Source organism: Apteryx mantelli, chromosome 22 (genome assembly GCF_036417845.1).
Source record: "Apteryx mantelli isolate bAptMan1 chromosome 22, bAptMan1.hap1, whole genome shotgun sequence".
Lineage (NCBI taxonomy): Eukaryota > Metazoa > Chordata > Aves > Apterygiformes > Apterygidae > Apteryx > Apteryx mantelli.
In genome coordinates this window covers 4,706,207-4,733,674 of record NC_089999.1, presented here as the reverse complement: position 1 = coordinate 4,733,674, position 27,468 = coordinate 4,706,207, and positions in this window count along the sequence as shown.

Sequence of the window (27,468 nt, the reverse complement as noted above, 5' to 3'; positions counted from 1 at the left end):
TGCTGATCTGTTTTCTTACAACTAACTAGGTGAATTTAATGTAATGTATTGTCTCTCCATACAAACCCTGCTTGGTTCATATAGTTAGATTTTTCAGGATACCCCCACTTTTTAGTAGATCATTAAACCTTTCAAAGAAGAGCCTGTCTCTTCCCATGTGCTGCTGAAGAACCTTGCACAGCTGGGGCAGGTTGTGTCAGTGACCTCTAGACCTTCCCATAACACTATTAATAAATGCTGATAACCCATGCTTTGCATGTTAAGGTTGAAATTTCTAAGGAGTCCATGGAATGTCAGCATCCATTTTCTGGTGATTTTATTGGCAATTAGGGAGATGTGTGCATCTCAGCCTCTGTTTCTGCTGGCTGTGGTCTCCATGTGACAGTATGTAGCTGGGATCTAATTAACCAGGGTGCATGTGACTATGAAAAAAGTGTCACTCTCCTGACTGCTCCAGGTGAAACCACGAACCACTCATCATTGCAAGGCTGAGCCACACTCCTGTCCTATAGGAAAGGAAAAGATGTGGCAGGGAAAGCACAAATGAATGGTGGGTCTTTAGGGTGGATCTCAGGGTGAGCTGGGCAGCATCGTTGTTTTGATTCATTCTTCTCTTTCCTTGCTGTATGCCTTACTTACAAGAGTCCCCTTTTCTATCAGTCTGGCCCATTCCTACTATCTCTTTATTTAGCATGGAGCACTGCTATTACTTGACAGGGAAGTCCAAGGGTCTGATTGACACCGTTTCTTCTATTACAAAATAAACTAATTTTCTTAACCTCACACAATATTCTTCTGAAAAAGAGTATTGATCTACACAAGTCCCTAGACTGGGTAATCAATATCCACCAGTTTGGTGGGGGGAGGAGTTGGAAATAAAAAAAAAAAGGGAGGGGGGAGAAGATGATGGATGGGAATACCATTGAGTGCTTTCTGAGCTGATGCTGTGTTCAGCTCACTCAGCTGCTGAAAGGGTGGGATGGGTTTGTTTTGTAGCTGCAAACTGATGTCAAAGCTTTCAGATTCCCAACTTCCAGCTAACCCACTATCATTAGGTGTTGCTGAGTGATTACAAGCCAGGGGTGCTTTCTAGTCTGACTTCTGTATCCAAGTTGAAAAAGACAATAGCTCGTGAAAACGGAGAGGCTTTCCTTTCTCCCACAGTGGCATTTATAAAGTGTAATCAAGCTTAGTGGTTTGACATTTGTGTATATCTCAGCCTGTCTCAATGAATCAGTCAGCAGAGCCACTGTGGAGGGCGGAGGGTAAGAGGAAAGACTTCATCAACAATGAAGCACTGGAGTACTTCAGTCCTAGAAATCCAGATAAGTTGCTGCATTAATCTTTCTCTGCTAAATTCACTGTGTATCTTGCACAGAGAACTTGCACAAAGCGTGTTCAGCCCTTAAAGTAGATCACAAGTGGGATGCAAAGTTTCTGCAAAGGGAAGAATTCCAGCTGCAGGGCTGTGTGAACCCTACACACCACCACAGTTGGGTGCCCTACCCCACAGTAGGGTAACCAGTGGTTACAGATCAGGAGTCTCCCTTCCGACTTGTAAATGCAGCCAGTAGTCATTCTGGGATATTTGGTTGTCTCCTATTTGCCTGTTTTTATGTAATTAAAAGCCCAAACTAGCAGTGCTCCAGATGCCTACTGTCCCTTGCCATCCTGTGTTCTTTGCTGGGTAGATCCAGTCCTGATGTTTACCTGGCTGGTCCTGCCTCACTCCAAGGGCTTGGATTCAGAAGGAACTTGTATCCGAAATAGTCTGGAGGAGAGAGAGATCTGCTCCAATCCATGCTGTGCAAAAATCTTTCTTTCCACACCCATCACACTTTTCTACACCTTTGGTATATTCTCTGTGGCTTTCTAGGGAGGCAATGCCTTCCACCTGGAGAAATATTTGATTGTTAATATGAAGTTAACCAATTATCATTCATTAAACCAATAGTCAGAAGGTCAGACAGCAGTTAACCATCCTGTTAAAAATGAAAAGGCTGGTCTAAGCATGGCCTGAACTTTCTCTGAAGCAGCAGGCAAGGAAGCAATAGCTTTCTGTGGTACATGCAGGTCTTCCAGATGATAAAGAAACAGGTACAGTTGAGGTAGTGTCAAGCAAATGAGAATGCACCAAGATAGGAGTGGAAGGATAATTATGTTGAACAGGTTTTGACTGGTGATTGCCTGTTGAAGTAAGAAAAAGTTTCTTCAAGGAGGTGACTTTATTTCTAAAGCTGGTCAAATACCAGAGCAGTTCAGATATCTCAACATGATGATGGAAATAGAGAGGAAATCAAGCTGTTTTTTTCGAATATTTTTTTTTCCTCTTCTCCCTTGCCTCATATTTATTGAAAGTAGTTTCTTGACTAGACTGTAACTGTCGTTTCCTGAATACTTGCTAAGAAGCTGTTTTAACATTCTGTGCTAATTAACAGGGATCAAACAGGATGGGTGTAGCTACAGTATGGCTGGAGGGAAGAGAAGGGGCTGCACAGTCCTCTATGGTCTTGAGCATGTGTTGCACGCTGCAGAGGGGGCAACAGCCCCCTTATGCTTCTCAGTCAACCCACATAATTTTTAAACCAGTCCTGGCTGACACTGATGAATGCCCAGGACAGTCATGTAAGAGATGAGCTTGTTTCTCTGAAATCAGAGGTCAAGAACATGTGAAGTGTCTGGGTGCTGCTGTTAATTCACTTGTAGCAATGGCAATGGAAGATCCCCCTCCCTGGGAAGGTCCATGTGTAGGACATCCAGCTATAAGGTGGTTTTCTTTGCTTTTGGGGGAGGGGGGGGAAATAATGTCCCTAAGATCATCTAAGGAAAGGTTGTTTTCTGTAGGATTTACTACTCTGTAGAGTAACTGTTTGCACACATTGGTCTTCCATGTTAAAAAATTGTTGAGTAACTTTGCAGAATTGCACTGTTTTTTTTGTTTTATTTTTTTGTATTAATTCATATTTGGATCCTTCCCCAAGATGAGCCTGTTAGGTTCCCAGAAATTCCTTGACTCTCTTTTGTTGTAATTAAACAGCTCTCTGTGGCCGGGGTAGAACTGTTCTGTAAGCATGAGGAAGCCTGTCAAATCAATACGAATCATTGCAAGACATAAGCTTAACAAGCCTGACCGGGAAGTACAAAGGGGCCCTTTGTCATTTAAAGAAATAAACAAGAGGCAGAGAACTTAATTCAGCTCAATCAGCTGCTAAGTCTGGTCTGACAAGCAGGCTTCAGAGACACCTTCCCCAGGCTTCATCTTCTAGCTGAATTGGCAGTTTTCTCTCTTCCTCCTGCCAGAAGTCTGGCTTTTTGCATGTATCAGCAGAGGAATAGAGAGGATGGATATATTGCTGTGCTGGAGCAACTCTGGCTTGAGGGCACAGCATGAAGACCAAACCAGGTACTTGTACCCTGCCGGAAAGGGAGACAACTAGTTGATTATTTAAATATTGAATCCTGGTAATGGCCATGTGTATGCTTAAAATGACATGTTACCCAGGATTATTTGACATTTTGAAAGAAAATAAAAGTACTAAAAAAATATTTGGTCAACTGACCAGTGTCAGCTAAGGGAAAGAGAAGGGATCCAAAGGGAGATAAAGTTGAGAAGATAAATGATCTAAAGACAGAAGAAACAGCAGCAAGGCAGAGGTCATGGAGTCAAGTCCTGCTTCTGGCTCCATGTGTACCCTTGGCCAAGATGGTTAATGCAGCTAAATAAATCTGTATGCTGGTCTAGGTGATGAAGGAGTGATTTTAGGTGCCTAACTCTAGCTACAGAAGTTTGAAAGTAAGTCCTGTACCATCCAGGTCTTCCAAGAAAAAGCACATTGCCATAATGTAATCACTAGACTGTGGGGTTTTTTAATTTAATTTTTTTATCCTGGTATGATGATAGCACTTCCTGGTTCTCATATTTCCACTGAGCCGTGCCCAAAATATACCTACACCAAGGAGGTTTTAAAAAAATACAGTTTGAGGAAGTCATGGACCAGTCATTTTTAACTATCCCTTGATGTTTGCTGGAGAGAACGTAGTAGAGTACCAATGAGCAATAAGTATCATCCCCACATACAGACACCACAGAATCTGATAAATTATTTACTTCTGCGTGCCTCAGTTTACCTAGCTGCATTTTGAAACAGCTGCACTAAGTCTCACAGTTTGGAACAGAGGATCCATTTAAGAGTTTTAACTTTGGTTCTTCTGTTCCAGACGCTCAACCCAATCGCCTTTTCTTTTGGGGGAGGCAATTGTGTAGCCCTAGAATTAGATAAATTGCCTATACCCTGTAGGTGCAGGAAGAGCACAGCTGTCCATTATGATTTGTATATGTTTATGTAAATGCCTCATAAAATATCTCCCGTTGGGACAAGCTGAAGTCATGCGTCATAAAGATCAGCTCCTGTAATGGCTTCTTTACAACTGCATTTGCCAAGGTAGTGAAAAATATATGCCCGTGTTTATAGGAAATTAATTTTTGCCCCTTCAGTGATAAGCCCTGAGCAAGCAAAAGGCCTGAATTAACCAGTTGCTTCAAACAAGCAGAGAACTGCTCTGTGGAGCCTCCTGCAACGTAATCCAGTAGGGATGTTTAATCAGGAAATGTTAAAGCAGCTAGGCCCTGATTCAGCAAGAACTCCATGCAGGCAGCAAGCAGTCTGTGCTCAGCAAAGCACTAAGTTGTGTCCTTAAATTTACACCAGAGCTAAGGCTCACAATAACTGGCTGGGTTGGAGGAGGTGTGTACACTGTTTGCTGAAGAAGAATGCTCTTTTGCCTTAGGGCTTAATAAGTTAGCCATACAAACATAGAAATGCCTTAAGAGGTGGATCAGCAAGGTTATCTAAAACATGAAACAACCCAAGCGTTACAGGACCTACCAAGGGAAGAGCAGTTGGATGCATTTCTATGTGCTGGTAGATGATGCTCTGCAAGCTCCCATATAGATGATAAAGTCCCCAAAAGGTTCCTGCTTATCACCACTCTCCTTGTGAAGAAGGTCCTCATGACTTTGCTGGGAATGAAGCTAGGGGAGTTCTGTAGAAACCAGCTGGATTTCGTAGGTTCCTTTAGCTGAGTTTTGCCCTTCCCCATAAGAGTTTTGTAGGAAAAAATGTCACTGCTGAATTCTGTGGATGAACCAAACTTGGGCTATCTATTTCTGTAGGACCTCTGAAGAGCTGGACACAGCAGGTGAAATCCTTGCCCAAACCAAAGTCATCTGGAGACTTGTCTTTAAATGCAGTAACACAGATTTTTCTCCTGAAATCAGTTGTAAAATAAGATTATTTTAGTATTATATTTTTATTTTAATACTCTGGCTGAGTGGATAGCATTGCTGCAATAGACAGGTCTGCCTTTAGGACAAATGTTTGCTTCTGCTCCAGCTAATGGAACTGCTCTGAACTTGCTGGTTCCTGTTGCCTTGGTGGTTTCAGAGGTATTTCTTCAGCCAGAGTACCCTGGCGTGGGGCTGGTTTGGATGTTATCTCTGTTGTACGAAGTAAGCAAACCCTATGCTGTTCCTGCCAATGCAAGAATGGTTTGCATCTGTCCTCTCATAGCCCAAGATAAATCCTGGAAGAGATAAAGAGCAGCAGATATGGGCAGCTGTTCAAATTAAGTGTTTTGTCTATATGTATCCCCTCCACTGGGTCTGTTAAATCTGGTGTTGGACATTTCCGTTCATCTAGCTAAGTCGATGAAAGAAGTCCGTTTGGTTTCTTGCACATCCCCCTTAAAATTTGAGGAGTTTCCCTGACACAGTGATGCATAGTTACAGGCTCAGTAAAAGTTAGAATGATTTATGGTTTACACACTGTAAATCAATAAAAAGAATCACAGACATTGACAGCGCGTTCACAGCCCATTTCTTTAAATGGAAGGCACTTTTCTATCCTTCCCACTTCAGACTGGTAGGCACATAGGAGGTTCCCGCTATTAACAAATGCGAAGAGTCTTTATAAAGCTTGTAAAACCTACGTCTTGTATAATGCTTCTCCTTATATGCCCTTTCTTGAGATGTTGTCATTATCCCACCGTAAAAAAATACCATGACCACCACCCCAGGTTATGTGCTCACCTTCTGCTGTGGGGCATGTGAACAAAACATATGAATAAAAATTGGCTGTTTTAACCAACTACAGTCCAGTAACTTCTGAGGACTTTCCAGCTTTGATTTAAATCCTAGTTAAACAGTGTTTGGTGGGTGTCACCTTTAGTGTTTCTTTATACAGGGCGGGGTATGAGATGAGGGTCTGGTGATCCAGGGAGCAGCAGGGAAGATGCAGGGTGTCTCTCCCAGCTGACGAGGCTGCGATGCTGCATGTTGGAGGCTGTGAGTTTCGGGTGCTACAGGCAGGGTTTCAAAGGGGAAGGGGCTGCTGCAAGGCGAGCCTCGTGCACGGCTTTGGGAGGACTTTGCTCTGCAGCCCTGGTGCCCAAGTCCAGCCCTGAGCAGCACTGCAAGACACAGCAGGGCAATGGGGCAACGCAGCCGGCTCGCCTGCACGGGGTGTGTTGGGACATGGAGGCTGGGTGCTTGCCAAGTACAACTTCCTTTATTTACATATAGATACCAGGCGTGGAACATGTTTAACTGCTTTGTTGAAATGGGCCATAAATGGGCCATAAAAGTTGGCCATTTAAGCCTGGAGAAGCATTAAGAGACTCTTCAGTGGTGGAGGGGATATAAATAGCCCGCAGACAATCCGCACTTCAGCAAATGCCTGGTTACTCGCTTCTCTGAAAGAACGGTCTCCAAATATCTGCCATCTGCTCTTTTGAAGGGCAGCTATGTAACAAAACAGGATGATTATATGGGGTTTCTTCAACTAAAGTCCTTGTAGTTTTTAAGGCTTGTAAAAGCTCTAAACAGGAGTCAACAGAGGAGGTGTTAGAAGTTACAGGCTAAACTATAATCTATTCAGAAATTGAGATTTTTTTTCATTAAAGTGTCCATTTACACTTAAAGGTGGTGTGCATTATGGGTGTGCCTATAATCCCTTGGGAATTTAGCATGTGCTTACATGTTTTCTTTGAGTAGGCTGGAGACTTTCCTGAGTCAGGCCAGATCTCAGCAGCTTAAAGCGATTTGATGTCTCCCTTGTTTCTTCCCTAGATGGGAGAGCAGGATACATGCTTCCTGCCATTGCTGTATCTACAGGTTTCCAGCCCTGTATAGTGCAGCCTGTTACCTCATCAGGGTGTGCAAAAGTAAATGGAAAAGCAGCAGCAGCGCTTCTAATTACTGTATGCTAATTGGGCCGCATTCAGGCTTCATTGATGATGCTATTATGCTGCAAGAAAACAATGGCAGCATATGTACTTATCTTGCTCTACTTATCCTATGATTATTCTCTGTTAGTAGAGAAACATACTGAAAGTAACAACCTGCACACAAATTAGTCTATGAAATGGACCGCTAGGAGTTCAGCCCTTAAGCACATCCTTTCTCTCTTGTTTTGCACAGAATGCAACATCTTCGATGCCACTCGAAGAGCTTTTATCTTGTATTGGGCTTTGGTTGTAATAGCATTTGCTGTCTTCTGCTTCCTCTCAAAGAAAACGGTTTTGCATTCCCACTGAATCCCTCCTGCTGTCCTTATCTGTTAATATTTCCCATCCCAAGTTTTGGGGTGTCAGTCTGGGAGTTAGGGAGCCTCGGAAAGCGTTGCCTGTACAGGATGCATCCAGCAGTGCTCCTGCGCCAGTGCTTGTCACTTAAGTCTCTAGACTAAATTTGCAAAGGGTGCCGGAGAGGGGTATATACTGTGCTGTATTAGTCGTTGACTTCAGCTTTAGTAACATGAGCATAACTCGCTCTGTACTGTAAACTGGGCTTGGCCTTTTGCATGTTGTTCTTTACGGTAGTATGGAGTATGCTGAAAGCTGCTGGAGTCATTACAGAGTCATCAGCACTCCTTCCCGGGTGATATATTCTGTTTGTCTAGCTGGCTGTTTTGCTACCATATGTATTTATTGAAGCTGGCTGAGTATCTTATCCGGTAATGTTTTGCTTATTTAGTCGAGAAAGATTTCATCGAAATTCAGCCAAGCTCTCTGTCCTCGACGTACACAAATCTAATCAAGGGTTTTTGAACACACCCATCGCAACAGCAACTGAATGCAAAGCTGAATGCAACTCAAAAGCTGAATGTAAACTCGATAGGAGCAGCGAAAAAAATCTGCCTCCCCACAAGTCCATCCCAGGTACTACTCTGGGATGCTATAATGGTCTCTGAGATGAAGGCATCCTTTTTCCCTTTAAGGCATCGACCTTGCCTGATGACTAAAGCTAAGCTCAAATGCTGAGTCCCTTGAGGTTTCTAGCAAGTGCCTGTCTCATGGCCAGTCAACTTGTAAAATGGTCATGATGTCATGTACAATATTGTGGTCTCATCGGGGAGACTGATTTGTGTTGCATTAAGCAAGACGGAGTTGCTAACCTCCGCTGAGGTTTACATGGGAAAATTTAAAGCCTATTCCAGTATATTAAATGAGGCTGAAAAGCTTCGATCAATAATTTCCCTTGTATGAAAAATAAGAGATGAAAATGATGGTAGATTGATTCAAAATACTTAATGCCAGATACCAGCTGATGGAAGTACCTTGTAAATAGCGTTTTGTATGGTTGCCAATGAATTAGTCTAAATTGTGAGGGTGATTGAAATGTATTTTATAATGTTCATCTCCACTTTAGTGGCCATTTACAAAATTTAGAAGAATATGAAATCCCTAAAGAATAAGTGAGCAGCCAGCAAAAAAAGAGTAACTAGCAGTGGTAGTTTGCAAATAAGATCTTGGAGTACTTTATAAGACAAAAAGCCCAAGTTCTTTACCGGCAAGAAGAATCAGTGTCGTAGGTTTTTTTTAAATTTTAAAATGTGTTTTCTAAGTACCTCTTTTTTCATCAGTCTGCACTTTTACATGGAGATTATGATCTTTGATGTGGAAAGTGAAATGGATTTTTTTTAAGTTAATTTGGTAATAAAAGAACAGTGCCTTTCCTGTTGAGCAGTCCTGCAGTCAGTTGTGGCGTTCTGTAGGACTGTGTATCTTGTCGTGCTTGTCTCTGCAGGGCGTTAGGGCCTAAGCATGTGTTGCTTAGCTGGCTCGCTGGGTGGACAGTAACCTTGGGCAGTGGGGTGACAATGGCTCCTGCTGACAGCCCAAGCTCACAACTAAAAGAGAATTTAGCTTTGAGACCAAGGAGGCTTTTGGTAACTACTTTGAATTGAGGACTTTATTTTGGGATGACTTTTGCTTCTCAAATGAGTGTTTGTCTTATGGCACTGCAGTACTAATACTGGAGTTCAGTTCCTTGCTGGAGTCCAGACTTGAGCCAAGACTTTATCCAGACAGATCCCATTTGAGCCCTCCAAATAACACGAGTGGTGGACAGGCTGCGTGTTGGCTGCCTGCACAGAGAAGGTGTTCACCTCTTGTCTCCAGGCTGAACCCTGAGGTTCCCAACACCAAACGGCAATGCTCGTGTTTGCACAAAAGTCTGCTTGGGGTGAGGGCTAGCTTTTTTTGTTTGTCTTCCTAATGGATTTAGAGGGAAAGTCTCTGCTTGCAAGTTCCATTGGGTGGAGCTGGGTTTTTTTAGCAAAATATTTTAGGTGCGCTTCTTCCACATGATCTTAAAAACTGTAGGAGAAAGACGGTATGCAGCTACTGGTGTTATAATAGGAACAGCTAATGACTGATGAATTTTGTCCTTTGCCTTCTTGTGTTTTATTGGAATAGGAAGGAAATGCAGCCAAGGAAGGGCTGCACGGTACCCAGAGGATTGTCTTGATCAGCACTGCCAAAGAAAACTTGCTAGAAAAGTAATATCTGCCTGCATCTTCTCGTGAGTAACAGGAAAACAGCATTTTTTTTCTGGTGATTCAGTCTACTAATTAGTCTCAAATACTCAGTCCACAGGATTTTTACAGGAAATAGGTCTTGCTATTTATAAGTTGTTGTTCTGTCAAGCCACAATTTTTAATTTGTGGCCTTGAGGATGTATCATTTCCTCCTCCTCAGGTGAATTTTAACTAAGCCAAGTTCTATCGGCACCACACTAGCTGTCACAGTAGGGCTTGGTCTCTGTGCCTAAATCTAGGCATATGGGAGTAAAGAGGACTGGAGCAGGGCAGAATCCCTTAGAGGTGCTTTGCCTCTGAGAAGTGACCATGAGCATGGTCCTGTCTTTCCATTGACTTTTTCTCTTTACCTTTATAGCCTGTTGTACTGACCTCTCTGACCAGACCATACTGAAACTACTCTCTATCTGTTCCTGTTCAGCATGTGCACCTGAAGGACTGTGGCTCCTTTCTCGTGTCTTTCAGACACCAGAGAGGCTCTCCACTATCTGGCAAAAACTTTACTGTCAGCAAAATCCATATAAGCCCCAGAAGGACTTGTTCCACAGGTGGTCTGACCTATTAACAGTGATAAAGGTAAGCAGGATGGACAGATTCAGCTTCAATCTCAGATCTTTTGTTAGAAAGCCACAGTTTCCTGCCTCCCACCCAAGTGTTTAATTTAAATTTCCATGTGTCTCAGTGCAAAGCTCTCCTGTTTCATTCTTCTTTCAGGCCTGTTGTGTTACCAGCTTTGCACCTCTGTGCAGGTGAGGTGGAAGCAAACCAATGTTCATAAAAAGTGATCCCAGAGCAGCAGATGGAGACTTGACTTTCAGTACCTCTCTCCCCCTGAACTTTGTCTGATAAAGCAGTAGGCTGATTGGCTCTTTCCTGCACCAGCTGCTTCTTTTCATGAAATTCATAAATATGTAAATATAAATATACATATATATGTACACATTTCTTTGGAGTATTCATCTCAGATTCAAGTGTCTCTGAAATTAGCTGTGGTGTTCAAAATGTACATGGGGGAGGAGGGAACTTGTCCACCCCCGGGCAGCACAAGACTGGAAGGGATTCTTTCCTTTAAAAGCAGAGTCAAAATACAAAAGAACTCAAAGGCTTAAAAAGCCAAGCTCTCACTTTCTCCTTTTTGCTGCTCTTCAGGGCCCCCTTTCCTTGTGCTTCCGGCCAGATCCAGGAACACAAAAGTCAGCATAGCAGAAAGGCCATTCTTCCAGCAACATGCTCCCCAGATCTTAAAAGACTGTTAAAAGATGTGGGCCTGGGACTCTGCCACGCTGCAAACAAATGTTCTGTACACAGGCTGCGAGTCTGTGCAGCAATAACAGATTAGACTAATGCTGTAGAGCGGCATGATGCTCCAAGTCTGGAAGTGTCTGTGCTAATGGATGTGCTACAGGATTGATATGGCCAGTCCAGAGCCTGTCTTCCCGCTGGCTCAGACACCTTTGCTTCTGGCTATGCTGGTGAGCTGCAGCTTAATGAGCCTTGCGGTGGCATTTCAGTCGCAGTGAAAGGGGGAGCTGGTGGATGGATTAACCAGCCTTGCGCTGTTTGAGTACCCTTGAGTCAGTGCCACATGTGTATCAGTAAGGCAATTTTCATCCTCTTTTCCTTGACCGGAAAGTCTGGCCTCGTGAGACTTTGAGGCCAAGTTTTGCTCTTTCTGCTGCCAGCGAATACCTTCATCTGCAACTGCTTGCAGAGTGGTCAAGCACCACTTGGCAGTAGCAGACTCTGGCCGATGTGCCTGCAATACATAGGCATTTAGTAAGCCTGCAGTAACGGTTGGGTCTTCCTAGACACTGTTTACTGGAGAGGAATACCTCTGTGAGGAAGGGGCTTTCAGTTCACCAGCAGAAAATAATCCAACCTCGGCTTCTCTCCTGTTTCAATTCACGCTCCCAGGGGGGTTTCATGCTAAAAAGATATTGCTTTTGCATTTTGCAAGAGCACTAGTAGACAGCAAAGGTAAGGAGGTGAAAAAAGCACGCTGGGGTATCACTGCCGGCATATTTATTTGCTTCAGAAATTTTGAATAAGAACAACGTCTCAAAATTAGATTCCAGACACCCTAGGGAAGAGGAAACAATGCAGGGTTTTGAAGCAAGTTCTTCCCTTTGTGCAAATGCTCATTTTCCAGGCCTTCTGCACGTTACATCAGAGCCCTGAGGAGATCAAGCCACTCTGTGCTCACAAGCCCCTGCATGCAGTGTCGCCCTCTGGAGTGAGGGGGAAGTTCAAATAGTCCTGCAAAATAGCTCAATTCTGTTTATGGCTAAGAAAAGAGAAGCAGAGGAGTCTGAGTCTGTGGGTTGACCCTGAGTGGAACTGGCTCCCGCAGTTGCGTGGCTGGCTGTATTTGCCTACACTGAGGTGAAGAGGGTGAAAATTTTTCTTGAGACCTGCTGGACAATCCTGGACTGGATCTAGAAAGGCCATGTAGGCAGTGGTGTGTAGTCCCTTCACTCAAGCAGGGAAGTGTAGAGTTGACTTTTGCATCCATTCATTTTTTCCTTCTCCTGCGTAGTGTCAGGTTTTAGGAGAAAGGGATGGAATTAAATGACAAAATGGGGCTTGGAATCAGGATCTAATCTTAAAACCTTTTCAGGTTTGATCTGTTGTGGGATTTTCATTTTAACCTGTTATGAGTGCCAAGCTTTTTATGCAATGTTGATGGTGTAAATACAGTGAAGGTATTTTCCCCAAAGATCCTTCTTTGGGTTAAACACAAGGTTCTGCATAATTTCTCTGTGCATTTTCTTGATATAAGAAACTGATGATGAAAGCAAAAAGTGAAGAGACTCAATTTCTCTCTGGCACTGCTTCCTATGTTTGAAAGCCCTGGCTGGTATTTGTGACTGCATGCTTAAAATAGGTCCTTTGTGTTCATTCATAATTTTTCCTGGAGGTTATTAAGGGTAATAAAATATTGTGGAATGCATTTCTAACAGCTAGATCCACTGCAGAGGTTTCTGAAATATTTATTAACACCTCTCCATGCTCTTTGCAGAGTAGAAGCAGGTAAGGATTAATATATATCACTTGGAGCACCTGGCCTGACCTAATATGTTGAGCTTATCTGAATCCTGAGCTACATCTCTGACCTGTTCAGTACTTTCCACAGGACTTGGGATCCTGATTCGGAGTTTACTGAAGGTGCTTGCCCAGCAGCAGAGGTCTAGCTTTAAATCCTCATGGCCTTGGATGGGACTGGCCACCAGAGTGTTGTTGATTCATCAGAGGAGCCTGGTAGGGGGCAGGTTGCCCTTGCTCCTCTTGCTGTAGGAGAGAAACTGGTTGCCAGGAGCTCTCCTCCTCCCTGGAGGAGAGTGATGTGTCACTGACAGCCTTTTTACGCTGGCGGATCACTCTTGGATACTCAGCTATATCCAGTGGCTGCTCTTTACCCATTCCCGACCTAGGGCATGCTCCTAATGTAGCTTGCTGCAGCCCATGGTCATGGAAAATCATGTTGCGTCCACAGGGCCTGGCTGTGCTGGGCTCGAGACTGTGCCTAGCCCCATCTTCCATTTTTGTGTGGACACAGGGTGGCAGCTCCTTGTAGGGCTGAAAGCAGATGAGGCATTTGGCCTTTGAGATGGGTTTTAGGTACCTGCTGTAAGGAGGAGGTGACCAGGTGGGTGCTCTGCTTGCACAGTGCTTGCAGTCACTTGTGGTGCTCATGCCTCTGGTTGAGGGGCTTAGCAATGTCTTTGAAGATAAAACCGATGCTGTTTAACAAGCCACGTGGTAGGAGTTTAGTAAGAGAAGTGGAAGTGGGTGTTTTCGTAGGCACTGGTGGAGACCCTTTGAAAGGTGACAAATGTCTGGTGCTGCTTCCCAGCATTGAGAGGAAATACATGGATAACTGCAGATTTTACTGCCATGGAGAAAGGGGGGAGCAGAAGCAGGAGGAGTGAGAGACATGCTTCATTGCTGTTGCTCTAAATGGCAAACAAATAAGCACTAATCAGTAAATCAGCCCATAACGTTTTCCCCCAGACGCTGTCCTCGGATAGCCTGTTCATGCTAATCCTCCTCAGCATTGAATCACATGAAAAGCAAAAAAAACTCTGAGCAAGAGATTTTAAATTTACACTATCTAGGAGAAAACTTCTCGCCAGGGCTGGGTTTGTAGATTGTAACAAATAATGCCAGGCCCCCGGCTGAATACTAAGGCTGTGGCTGCATTTCAGAATCTGCTGCTAATTCATAAACATCACAAGCAGTTGATTTCAGCAGAACCCCTTGATTTAATTACACTCTTGTATACAATGGGGACCTTACGTTTTCCTATATGTAATGAATATTAAGCTGATAGCCCTGTAACTTCCTGTGCTGGGCTTGCTCTCATTTTTTGCATATTGATACTACATTTGGTTTGTTATTTTCCAATTTTCCAGTCTTCTAGACTTGTGCTCAGCGAGTTCTCCATAGTAATTGCTGTTGGCACACACATTTCCTTCCTCAAATCTGCTCTAACACCCTGGAATGAATTTTGTCTCATCCTAGAGATTTGCTAGGTTTTGAATTTCTTATTTATTCTTTAACTCGGTAAACCTGGAACTGCACGGGACATTGGATATAATTTCATATTCCACAGTTTTAATTTCCTGCTTGATCCCAGGCAGCCCCTGGCCCCCTACACATGCACGTATGTCTTCTGTCTGACCCTGTGACTTTCTGCTGGGTCCATCCATGCATGTAGCTGTCTTCCAGTGATACTTCCTAAAGGAACTGGTCCTGTTCAAGTCTGAACACCGGTAGGGATTTAGACCTGGAATTGTCAGAAATCAGGCTGGTATTTACTGAATCCTTCTGGGCACTTTGTGCTCTTAGCTTCTGTTCAACTTTTTTTCTCTGACTGTTGTTGGGATTGTTCAATGGGGTATGCCCTACCTTGCTTTTAAAGAAGAAAAAGAAATCTCTGCTTGGCAAGTTCAGCCCTTGAGGTACAGCGCGAGATCTGTGAGCCAGGGAAGTATTGTGTGAGGTTGGTTTTTTTTTTTGATGATTTGAATATTTTTGTAAGACTAGCGTGGAATTAAAACAAAGGAATTGACAACATACTTGAGCTTATGTTTAAACTAGAAAACAGACCTTCCTTATGTGTTAATAATACAAGATCAATCAGCTCAGTGTCTACAAATGCCACCCCCAGCCTGCTACATGGGAGGGGGGTAAAAAGAGGGGGAGAGAAAGCATTAACTCATCAGGATAGACCATTGCCCCTGATAATGCCAGACGGACTCTGTGCATGACTGGTATCATTTCTGGGGTTCACTAGTAATTAGATTAAAAGATCCTTTTCCAAATGTATATGCTAACTTGTGTGGTCCAGTTCCCCTTCAGCTCCTCAGATGTTATTTGTAGGCCCGTTTCTGTCCGAGATGCTCAGGTCATGCCCTGAAGAAGTGGGTTCACCCCAGCACCCAATGTTACTATCGCTTCTCTCCATGGCAGTGTTACGGGTAGAGTTCCTGGGACTGTTTCCTATCCTGGATATGATTTCACTGACTGTAAAAGGGAAGCCAAACACCGCCTTTGACTTCTTTTCAGGAACATTTACAGAAAGGGTCTAGTCCCATGGTAAACGATCATCTTTGCTTGAACGAATGCAGAAAGGTGTGCCCTTGCCCTCAAGCCTGACCATCGCCCAGCTCGCCCTTAGACTTACCCACGCTGTTGGCAATGAGGGAAGCTGGCTGTGTCCGTGCACTTATCCCAGATAAGCATCCGTGTTTGTCCCAACATATTGCTGAATGACTTTAAATCTGGAAACATATGAAGGCTGGGTTCTTTCTCAGATCTTAGTACACAGTGTTGGGTTTTTACTTCACGTTCTTCTTGCTGTCACCCACCATCCCTCAAAGAGGGATGACAACCCTGCGGCTACACCTGTTTTAACCAGTATGTTTTTGCTATATTTTGTTCATTAGCTTTCCAGTTTTTGAAACGCGCCCTTGGAGTTTCTAGGGAGTACGTCTGTAGTCTCACTGAAAATAGACCAACTTTTGAATTCTGAATTCCAACAAACTTTGGTTGTGAGGAGAGGGGGACTGTCAGATACAGAATCAGAACAGAACCCAGTACGAGCCCTTTTTGACACCCTAAGGCAAATCCAATATCCTGATCTGCAGTCCAAGCAGGCTTTAATGTCATAACTCTGGCTTTCATGACCTTGGTTTAGATCCCCACCAGTGTTGTTTTTGCTGGCTGTTGTCACTTTCTGCCCAAGACCAGGGATTTGTGAATTATGCTGGCTAACAGTAACACACAAAGACAAAAATTGCTTCTCATGTCTCAGCAGTACCAATTCTCAGAAATTTGTCCTGGTTTCCTTAGTCACAGTTGTCCCTCTAATGTACAAGAGGAGCAGCAGGGAGGCCCGAGGCAGGGACCAGTGTGGCTGAGTAGTTGTCAGTTGTGGTGTTGCCATATGTTGATGCAAGTTTTCAGTTTTTTTTCTGAGAAATGAGAGACTTGGTGAACCAGAGCTAAGATCAAAGATACCGTAGTTTGAATTCCTCCCATTTTGTCACCTTTCTACTGCAGAGTAACCTACTTCCTAGTATTACCTGATGTAGTCAGAAGCACTCTGTGCAATTAAGAGTCTGAGAGACACTTTTGGATGGCAAAGCTGTCAGGTTACTGTCTTTATGGGTTACACTTTATTTTTCTTAGTGCTCTCAAGGTCTCTTGGTTCCTTTCAAGAGACAGTTCATACTTGTGCTCAGCAATTATTGTCGTCTTCCTTTGTCAGACAAAGTGTATGCAAGTGTGTATCACTCACTAGGTACATAATACTGTCCTAAATGCATCACTGAACGTGTTAAAATTAGAAGCAAAAATTACTTTCCTCACTGTAGAAAACCCCATGTTTCCAAAGCAGGATTAATTGCACCAACTCCTCATCCATATGTAGAAAGAAGGAAAATGACCCATTTTTCTATCCCTATGTGGATCACTTTTTCCTGCTGAGAGCAATGATTGGGAAGGGCATGCATGCCGTGGAGTTTCTTGCTGTTGTATGATGGTCCAGAGAGTCAGAGGTAAGCACGTGCTGAAGTGCCTCCGTTGGGCTAGGATGAAGTGAAGCATGTGCTTGAGGGCTTTGCTAAATCTGATGCAAGTGGCTATATTAACCTAGTAAAGTGACAGCCAGAGCAAGGTGTGTGAAGAGTCCACCAGATCCAATATTTCCACCTAGCCATCGCTCCCATTGGTGGTTGCCACCACCTGCTCAGACCTTCCAGTGCAGCACCTGGTGTGATTGCCCCTGACTCAAGGCACTTGCTCTAAGCCAAGTGCACCTAAACACTAGCAGGTAGTGAGATTTTTGCTACGCTTGTCTTGTTGGCTGACTCTGAACCAGTTATGCAGTCTTTGCCAGCAAGAGGCTCAGCTGGCGCATGCAAGCGTTGCAGCCCAACTCTGAGCTCAGCACCAAGCCCTGGCAGCACAGAAGTGATTGAGATCTTTATTAGCTGAGCTATCTTTGCACGGAGGAGATGCTAATCAGTTGGTTACTTCTCTCCTGAAACTCCCAGTGTAGATATAGCCGGGTGTCCTAGGTGCTAGCTAGCTGTAGAGGTAACAGTGACAGACAGCTTTGATACAGGAATGGGGACATTTTTCTGAGATAAACTCTTGCAATGAGTAGGCGGCTTGTTTTTCATGGATTCCTAAGTATATTTTGGATGACAGGGCCTGTTGGGTCAGTGTGATCATGGTTCAGATTCAATTTGATATCTTGGAGATGAATTGATGGGTTTTGTTTCACTAATACAGGGCCAGACTTGTCCATCTAGCTGTAGCTGATTAAAATGTTGGCCATTTCTGCAAAGGGACAGGGCAAAGCTGTTTCTCCTGCACTTCCATTCCTGAGAGGAGAAGGCCAAGTGGCTGAGCAAGCCTGTCGCATACGGTTGCAATAGTCTCAAAGCAGGAGCATCAGTTATTCATAGCAGTTGAGCATGTAATTGTGCATAATGCAGCAGAAGCATTTCTCTTATGATTGAAAGGCATTTGCTGTTGATTGGTGTGCAGCTGTTTTACCTGGGAATATCTAGGGGCTGTGAATCTGAAACGTTTCAGGCCTGAGTGCTTATCATTCACATCGGAAAACGCTGAAGCAAAATGGCCTCGCCACAAATACAAGCAGGGCAAATAACGACCTTTGCAAGACAGTTTTATAGAGCAGGATAAACAATAGGGGCTGGATCCTCCGCCGTAGTAAACTATCCTGTCTGTGCTGATGCTGCCAGTCGCGGTTCTGATCCTTGGAGATCTATAGAAATGTCATGCAGAAACAGCTGCTTTTTTGCTTTGTGGCTCTAGTGAAATTGTTATGAGCAGGCCTGAGAGCCAGGCTTGCAGCAGGATTAGGAAGTTGATATCCCCCCTCCCTTTTGGGGAGCTAGTGGGTAGTGCTTCCTACCAGCAAGCTTTTTTTTTTTTTAAATCTAAAATCTTTGGAGAAAGCAAAGCAGATGAGCTTGGAAGTTTTGCAAAAAATGCTATCTCAATGTTTGTTTGCCATCATTTCAACCCCAGGGGCTGCTTATTTCCTTTAATTCTCCCCTTGGACTGAATATGGACTGCGACCAGCAGTTTGGGAGTACTTGCTCTTTCAGGACAGCAGGACAAAAGCACCTGGAAGAGCCGTGAAGTGCACTTGTGAGCTCTACCATGTTCCTAGGGGACAAAAGCCTGCAGATGCCGTGATCTATGATCTTGTACACCTTGCTTGTCCTCCCGGCATTAAAATTTGAGATCTGTGGTGGTGCAGGAGGCAAACTGCCTTCAGCTGAGCTCAGATTTCAATCACAGAGGAAATCTGTGTTGCTCCTTTTATCAGGCTTGTATTTAGGCAGAGGAATCCAGTCTGCAGAGTTGCTGACTTGAGACTTTTACCTGTGTGAAATTCACTTTAGAAGAGTAATATCGGTAAAAAGGGAAGCTGGCTCTCCTAAATTAAGCAATTAGTCTCGGGCACAACCCTCTCCGTGAAGGAGTTGGAAGTTCATCCTCAGACTGAGGTGGAAGATGGTTTAACAAGGTGTTTTACAAAGTGTAGGTGGATAAATTTCTGAAGCATATCTGTATAAACCTGCAGTAAAGGCAGCACAGAGGTTAAGCAGATGGATAACTTTATAGAAGTTGAATAATGACATTGTCTATTACTCTATAATCTCTCTGGAAAGCATACTTCTCGACAGAGCAATGATACAGAAGATATTTGTGTGTAGTGATTACAGCAGCAGAAATCAATTGCACACAGCAAATAATTTGTTAGCATAGGGATGCACATTATATCATCAATAAAGGGATTAGTTTGTTGAACTATAATGAGGATGAAAAGAAAGCAAACTTCACACTAGTATAGCTAGTCCAGTCATAATATTGGCAACAAATACATCTAGTATATCTTTATCTGAAGATGAATAAGGTCTTGTATCTTAGTGTTTTCACATTAACGGTTTCCTTAATACCCTCTAGCCTTGTACAGTCTTTGCATCCTCAGTATATGCACTGAACATCTACTCATTAGCTCCTTAAAAATAACACCTGTTCTGATTTTTAAAGAACATATAGACAAACACACTGCTATGCCTACTGCTGAAATAATAGATACAGTGACATTAGGGTGATCGGTTTTGCTCCATTCATTATCAGCCTTGTCTTCCTGGATTAGATACTTAAGGCAGACACAGCCCCTTATCCTTAGCTTGGACAGGGCCCTGGAGGTGCTAATCTCAGCTGAGCTTCTCTTGCACAAATTCTACACTCATGTTGCGTGTACACCATACTATGACAGTCACAAATTACTCTGGAAGAGAAGCCTCCCCAAACACCTGTGAGGCAGGTTGATTTAATTATTGTCACTGCAGAGTGGATTTTCGGAGTGTGGAGCTGATGAGACATGCTCAAGGTCACTTGAAGAGTCCATGGCTGCTTGGCTGAGAAACAGATGCCAGCCTCTACCTCCTCTTTCTTCTAGGCTCCTTATCAGCCATGCAGGCCCCCACACCTCTTCCTAGCTGCAGCAAAATGTCCCTCTATGGCTGCCTGAGACCCTCCAGAAGGTCTCTTAACTCTTACTTTTGTGTCCAGTTCTGGTGGCTTCTTCAGTGCAAAGCTGCTGTGTTCCTTGTATGTCTAGAAGAGGTTTTCTCTCTGGTCACTGAAGCAGCTTTGAGATGCCAGTCTGCAGTTCCCTGGTGCAGACAGGACTGGCTGGTACACTTCTGTCTTGTGAGAGGGACAGATATGGATAAGGCTGGGTGTGGTGTCCTCTGAGGTCCTTCTGTTGTCAGCAAGTCCTAGTAATACCCATGGTCAGGACTGGCTCCAGTGTGAAACTGCAGGGACTGCTGGTGTTGAAGACTGAGATTTGAAGGGGAGCCTAAAGCAGTCAACTAACAGACTTGCTACAAATCCTACACACTGGATAGGATGAGTCTTTTGTAACTCCACATTTGGAGATGAGTATAAACCTAAATGGTCAAAGGCCAGGCGTTTGTTGGTTTTTACATCTCATCTGTAGTTGTGGCCAACTTCTAGAACTTTGGAGGAAAGCAAAAGCAAAAAAAAAAAAAAAAAAGCAGCTGAAAAAGCAAATTGCACTTCAACAGGAAAAATAATCCCTACTGATTTCTGCAGGTAATTAGCAGAAGTTCCAAAGCATGGAACTTTATGTAATATAACTACAGTGTAAACAAACTCAATGGCAGTGGAATGCGTAAATCCCTTAGCTATCTTATGCATCAAACCTGCTGTGGAAGGATTCAGTTGTTTCTGTGATCTCACCTTAGCCAGGGTTAATGGATACCAGAGGTCAGGAAACCCATATTTGAATCTGGATATGTACTTCCTGGGCTTAGGTTTTGCTGCAAACAGTGAGCAAAAGAAAGAAGGCCCTAAAATAACTAGCTTTTCAGGATTACCATTGGGGCGATTTCATTTTATAGTCAGCCAGTAGCCCCTTTGGATTCTTCTGAAGCAGCTGGAGGTTGTGGTTTCTTGGCCAAAAAAAAGGGAATATGACACATTCCAGCCCCTGATACATGTTTGGAGAGCAGTAGTGAAGAATTCCTAATGTTTCTGCAAGGTGGTTAATTATCCTGAGGATCAGCCGGAGTGTTCTTAACTCCTTGCCCGTTTCTGATGGGCAAAGCAAAGTCCACTGTCAAAGCTATTCTGGGAGAACTGCTCAGCTTCGGATGGTTTACACCATGCTCCCTGCCAATGCACGCATGTAAACCTGAGCGCTATTGCCCCAGTTGCCAAGTGCACAATATGAGATAGGGCAGGAGAGTGGCAATAGCAAAGTCTCTGACCTAAACATCATGAAAGAAAGGGAAATCGCAGCTGAGTTAATACTGGAAACACACATGTAAATTCTACCTGCACTATCCTAGCTGGGGTGACTTACAGACATTTAACTGGTAAAGACAGATGTATAGCAGTCACTACCTGTTGGGGACCTATATAAATCGTCAGCAGTGCTTTCTTTTGCCATTTCATGTAGCCATGTCTGCTGGCTCGTGTGCTATAGGAAGGAAGCAAAATACAACTCATCCTGTCAAGAGCTGCTCTGCATTGTAATTGCAGTATCTGTAAGGAGTGTCAGGGTTGGATTATTGGAGATGTCAGAAACAAAATGGGAGAGATTAAATGGGCACAAAGAGCTGCAAAATGAAGAGGTAATTGCACTTCACAAGATTGCAAAGATAACACTGGTAATGCAGATCTCAGTGTTGCGTGGAGATGAAAGTGCATGCTTTGGGTCCCCTCATCCCTAAGCGTGCTCCTGGGAGCATGGTACAATGCCTGGTCTAGAGGAGCTGAGCTCTTGGTAAGTGCTGCCTTGCTGAACCTTACCGAGGAAGACACCATGCACCCCTTGCCAAAGATAGCGCAGAAGGAAGGTGAACTCCACTGCATCACAAATGCACTTTATCAGCAGTGTGTTACACAGCCCTTTGGTATTCAGCAGGGAGATGGTGTGCTTTTATTTAAAGGCAGGGAGGACGTGTATCTGTATGAAAGGTTTGCAACAGCAAAACCTCTCCAGGTGTAATGGCAAGCGTGCTGCCTGCTCTATGGCAACACTGCCCTCCAGCCTGGGGCCAGTTCTAGGCTTACCTGTCACCTTCGTTAACCTTTAAAATGCTGCCCGGTCAGGCAGTCTGAGCTAACCCAGGGTCACTGTGAGGCCATGACCCCTCTTAGAGAGGGGCAGAGCGTGGGCTTGTTGCATTCCCAAAGGTGCTCGCTGCCAGCTATTGTCCTGAAGCAATATTTCAGCAGCAGGAGATCTCTTCTGGCTGTCGTTTAGCTGCAGTTGCTTCTCATTATTGAAAGTCTCTGCAGAAAGGCTCTTAAATGATGCTGCACACATCCCGGGCAGTATTCGGATGGATTTGTTTTTTCTCAGCTCCCATTTTCTCCACTACGTCTGCATGGCACTTTGGGGGGCATCTCTGGGCCGGCTGCAGTGCTGCCTGTGCAAAGCTGCAGGCACAGCCAGAGGTGTCTCTGCAAAGCACCTAGGTCTTTTTGTCTACACACATCTGAAATGGGACTTGTATCACCTATCTTGATGTCTAAGTGACTCATCTTGAGTAAGGAATCATCTAGTGTCCCTTCAGAATTGATGGAGGAAAACCAGCCCCCTCCAAGGTTCAATGTACCCTGCTGTTTCGGCGGTTCTAAGGTGGGATGGATTGCCCTGCAGTGCTTCTGACTGCAAAGGGAGCCAAGGCAGCTCACTTGCTCTTTAATAACTAAGAGCAGTGAGATGAATTTGAGCCTAGCACATGCCAAGCCATAGGATGGAGTCGGGTGTGCTTGGGCTATCTCTGCATTAGCAAACCAGGCAGTGCAGCTCCCTTCCCAGTGTCTGTGAATAGGCTAGCCCTCCAGGGAGCTGCTCCCAAGATCGCTTTTTCCTGACTGAGAACTTAATCTTTTTCTTGGCTGAGAAATCATTCTCTCTACTCATTCCCTGGCCCTGTTATTGTGATTTTTGAGCACTCGAACATTTAAGTCTCCAGTGAAGCCATTTGCCTGATGCTGCAGCCTGGCTAGGAAGTAGCCTTATGCCTATTTTCCTCGTGGGTAAATGAGAGTAACCTCCAGGTTAGGAATGGAAGTGTCAAGGAATGTGTTTATGTGCTTGATGCCCACTGAAATCAAATCCCCTACAGAAAGTCAGGTACTGACTGATGTCAAACAGGGCACAGGGGGCAAAGAAAGATCTTCCTCCCGAGGAAGAGTTAGGAGTTAGCATGGCCTAACCCCTAAGCTGGCCTCTCACTTTCCAGCCTGTTTGCTTCTCCGTTGCAGTGTCTGATTGCTTGCTCTTCTGTTGTTGTTCTTGTTTTTTTTTCTAGCCTGAAATAGAAAAGTCCAGGGCAATTACAGGCAAATTCAAAGCAGGAGTGGTGTTACGCTGTTAGAGTAGTGTTTATGTTAACGTTCTTGTGCATCCCAGCTACTTATATTCTATTGCTTGCTATTTCTAAGGGATGAGCATTATAGATCTGAACAGCTGATTGCCTCTGATGCTTGGATATGCACCACTGAATGATGTAAAGTGGATGCTCAGCACTTCTGGGAGCAGGATTGAGCATCGTCTTTATAATATAATGTGCAGTTTAATGGGTGCGTAGGTATGATATCGAGAAGCTCACATCTGTACCTGACAGACAAATGACTAGCAGATTTGGAGAGTAAAACTAACAGAAACGAGGCAAATTCCAAGTGGCTGTCATAACCAGAAGAAAAGTCCTGTGGAATGTTTTTTGCAGTAAGTTTTGGCATTGCAAACATTGTTCGTATTCCTTCAGGCAAGGAAGCTGGCTGCGCTGTCGCTAATTATTTCTACGATGCTTTAGAGTTCTAATCACAAATATGGGCCTCCAGTAACAGGTGCTATATGCAAAGACCAAACGGTGGTCGAACTCCAGGATCAGATTTTGAGAAAGAAGGAAAGTAGTGCTTTGGAGGCATGATGCTATGGTGGGCAGAGTAGAAGCGAGACATGATGTAGAGTCAGTTGCTGTGAGAGTTAAATGATCTAGAAGGGCAAACCTAGAGATGTTGAAAGTGCAAACTGGCAGCATGCTTGCTGTGATACAAAAGCAGGAGGCTCTAGAGGGGTGAGGTGGCCAAGCTTGGAAGCACTGGAAAGAGCAGGGCATTCATCAACCACTGCAGGATGCTGCTGTAAGCAAAGAATTGAGCGTGAGCCACAGCACTGGTTCTCAGCTGGAGTATCAACTGGTTGATGCCATCTGCTGCTGTTTCACTATGGGACAATAGCAGGGCCATCTGCATCTGGCAATAAGTGGGCTCCAGTCTTGTGTGCACTACTGTGATCCATGTCTTCACTCCCTTCACTGTTGTGCTTTAAATCTAATTGGGAACTAAGCTGGTGTGCAGAAAGAAAGGGAGTCTGCTGTGCAAGTGTCCCTCAACTAATGCATGGCAGCAGGTTCCCCAACCTGCTTCTCACAGCTCTCCACTCTCCCAGAGTGTTTGAAAGTGTGTGCTTTGGATCAGAAGAGGAGGAGGGAGGAAGAATTTGGGGGGAAACCAAATTTTCTTGGAAGAGAAAGATTTGTTATCTTTATGGTTTTGAATCTGAGTGCTTGGGATCTTATCCCACCAAAAACAGAATGTTCTGAGATAAATTAGTATTTGCTGTGAACCTTTCAAGTTTTGCTCAAAAAGGTTTTGAAGCAAAGCTTTAGTTTTGACCTTTAGTGCTCTAAATTGGCCATGACCTCCTCCTAAAACTATTGTATCTTTTCATCCCTGCCTAAAATCAGCTGAGTACAATTCTGGCAGAGAAAGGATTAGAGTGCTCCACTCCTGTGGTGTTCCTAAAATAGTGGTCAGTGCAGCATCCTTGTCTGCTTGGCAATATATCGTATATGTATACTGCCAAGTCAAAGGCAAGCTTAGGTGTCTGACTTCTCGCAAAGCACAGATGCGAGGGGTGGTGTGGAGCAAATCAGTATTTCCAGCTGACTACCATCTTTCCCTTCTCTGAAGGTTCAAGGAATGTTTTTTTTTTTGTTCCCCTTAGCAGCATGGTAAGTGTGGCTCTTCTACATATAGAAGAGGATGTGCACGGTCTTCATGAAACGCTTATTTCTTTTATGCAAAAGCTCATATTTGGCAGATTTAAGGTGTGTTAGATCAAGTGAGATTGTATTTTAGCAGATAATTGGAATCTGCCTGGGTCCAGTAAACAGCCTCTTATGGGATCAGATCACCTGGTAGCTAAAACTTGGAATACCTCCCCTGACACAAGTAGTATAAGCTAACTGAGGGTCTAGCCCAGTTAGCCCAAATAGCATGGGGATGAGGTTCTCATTTGCATCACTATTCAAATCCTGTAGAGCTGAGCTTTGCAGGAGAGAGGGAATTTGGCCACATGCCTCTCTTTTTTCCTTGCCAATTTGGATGAATTGATGTTTGATGTACGTAGGTAGCACTACCAAGTTGACTGAAGTGGACAAAAGTTAAGTATGCACTGCAGGCAATTATCCATTAGTAAAAAGCTCCTTGGTATAATATTTATACATTGAAATGCCAAAAAATTGGACATGATGATAGCTCTTGCAACACTGTATAATTCATACATTATAGCTCTGCTTTTTGTCTTTAATATTTCAGAAGTAGTACCACACGCTTCATCAGGAAATGCAACATGTGAAATGCAGTGGCTGTAAATAAAATAAGCACTCAGCTGAAACTGTTGTTTACATTTCTTGCTATGAATCTCTTCCTGACTTTTTAAGCATCTTGGAATATTGCGTTTAAGAAAATCTTTGAAAGAGTAACCCTGACAGATCAGCAATTCGTAGAAATCTCTGCAGCTCACCTCACATGGAGAGGTGAAATGTCCAATTAGAGGCAAGGACATAGTTCCCCTGGATTGGAGTGAGATTCGGTTTTCCCCTGCAATTGCTTTAGTGCCAGGCTTCAGCGACTTCCCTGTCAGCAGTGTTCATGGTACCTAGAAAATCCAATTTATGGTTGAAAGGACTAATAACTGGGTATTATCCCACAGTACATCACCAAATAACTCTTTTGTGTATGAAGCAAGTAGTTCTTGGGCAGCAGCATGTTTGACACTAGTGAAATTCTTCTTGCGGATTCTCTGGTCAATATTGTATTGCAGTTTCTTCCAGCAGAAGCAGTAATTTGAGATGTGCACACCAAGAAGATTACGTGTTCAGGCGTTTCATATCTTTGGGACTTTGGCCTCTACATCTAATTTGCTTGAAAATGAACAATTAAAATATTGGCATGGGACAGATCCATGGACAGCACAATGGGGGGGGAGTAAAATATTAGGTTTAAAGATACATTTTTTCAAATCCCCCTTGGCGCTAAGGGCTTTGTGGATGGCTGAGGTATTTTACTGCAGCAGTGGTGGAACCACTCGGCAATGTCAAAGTGTTTGATTGTAACACGCTGGCCTGTCCAGCTGTGAAGAAGCCAACGGGGGCTGCAGAGGCCAACTTCACTGGGCCACCGGGGACCCACCTGTCTGCCTGTCCTATCCCAGTGCCGTGGTGGGACTCCTGGGAGCCACTGTCATCTCAGGGGGATTCACCTTCTCTAACCTAGCATCTGTCTGGACAAATCCCCCACCACCACCACTCTGTCTACGATGTATAGAGTGAAACGGGCCCTTTGGGGGAGCTACTTGCATCAGTGTCCACTGGTATTTCAATCAATGTCACCAGTGTCTGGTATTTCTCATTAAAGCACCGTTCCTGAAGTTATCTGGGCACATTAGAAGCTCAGCTTTTCCTTTTTCCTATGAAAGTAGGAGATCCGGTGAAAAGCTGTAAATCCTAAAGGGTCAAGAAACAACAGGAAAATGCAGTAATTTATGGAATGTTTGTTTAAATCCGGCTTCTGCTTTTCATACCAGTCTCACGACTGGGGGGGGGGGTTGAGGGTGGTTGACAACGCTGCTGTCGAAACTGTAGCCACTAAGGCATGTTTCCGCTGCTCTGGGAGTATAGAAAAAGGACTTAGTGTAAGTGAGAATTAGCTTTTCCAGGCTCTAATAGCTCTCAGTGTGTTTACTGGTCTATCCGTCTATGATCCTTCCATAATCTTTGGAGAGTTAAGGACCCTGATAAAATATCCATTGAAATCAATGAGTCGTTCTGTACTCCTCTCTGGGCCCTGGATGAGATCCAGCCTAAATACCCAATCTACATTTTCATGAGTCATTGCAGTAGCTGGGAACATATCAGGACAGGTATAATTTTCAGTTTCAGTGTGAGGTTTCACTCTCTCTGCTCTGGCTCTAACCAGGTCAGTCTACATTTCCATTATGGACAAGGTTGATCTTATATCCCTGTGGCGCATTGCTCAAATTATGTGCGCGTACAGTAGTCGTAAACCACTTTTTCCTATGACTCAGGCCTTGGTGTTAAAGCATGTACGGTTCATGCATCTGTTCTATTGTAAATCTGCTGGTGCTTCCACGCAGGCTGCTCAAGAAGCAGGAAAGACACAGAAACATCTGTTTAGAGTTTTA